The sequence below is a fragment of the Hylobates moloch genome, unplaced genomic scaffold (assembly GCF_009828535.3).
Source record: "Hylobates moloch isolate HMO894 unplaced genomic scaffold, HMol_V3 SCAFFOLD_22, whole genome shotgun sequence".
Classification (NCBI taxonomy): Eukaryota; Metazoa; Chordata; class Mammalia; order Primates; family Hylobatidae; genus Hylobates; species Hylobates moloch.
Window position 1 is genome coordinate 4299312 of NW_026652297.1, and position 663 is coordinate 4299974.

Genomic DNA, 663 nt, shown 5'->3' on the forward strand with positions numbered 1-663 from the left:
ATTTTTTTTTCAGTGGAGGAGATAAATTAGACTGGGAAGAAAAGTGTTCTGAATTTAAAAGAATTTAGAAAGCCAGTATTCTTTCTAACATATATTAGAAAGAATCTATCTCGGCCAGGTGGGGTGGCTTATGCCTGTAATCCCAGCACTTTGGGAGGCCAAGGCAGGCAGATCACCTGAGGTTGGGAGCTCAAGACCAGCCTGGCCAACATGGTGAAACTCTGTCTCTATTAAAAATAAAAATAAAATTAGCCAGGCATGGTGGCGCACGCTTGTAATCCCAGCTAGTCAGGAGGCTGAGGCAGGAGAATCGCTTGAAACTGGGAGGTTGCAGTGAGCTAAGATTGCACCATTGCACTCCAGCCTGGGCAACAAGAGCAAAAATCCGTCTCAAAAAAAAAATTAATGAAAGAATCTATCTCATTCTAATATTCTTTCTAATATATATTAGAAAATAATGCACTGAAATATATATCAAGAAAATACTGTTGAGGCCAAGCGCAGTGGCTAATGTGTATAGTGCCAGCATTTTGAGAGACTGAGGTGGGAGGATTGCTTGAGGCCAGGAGTTTAAGACCAGTCTGGGCAACATGGCGAAACCCCATCTCTACAAAACATACAAATAATTAGCCAGGTGTGGCAGCAGGCGCCTGTAGTCCCAGC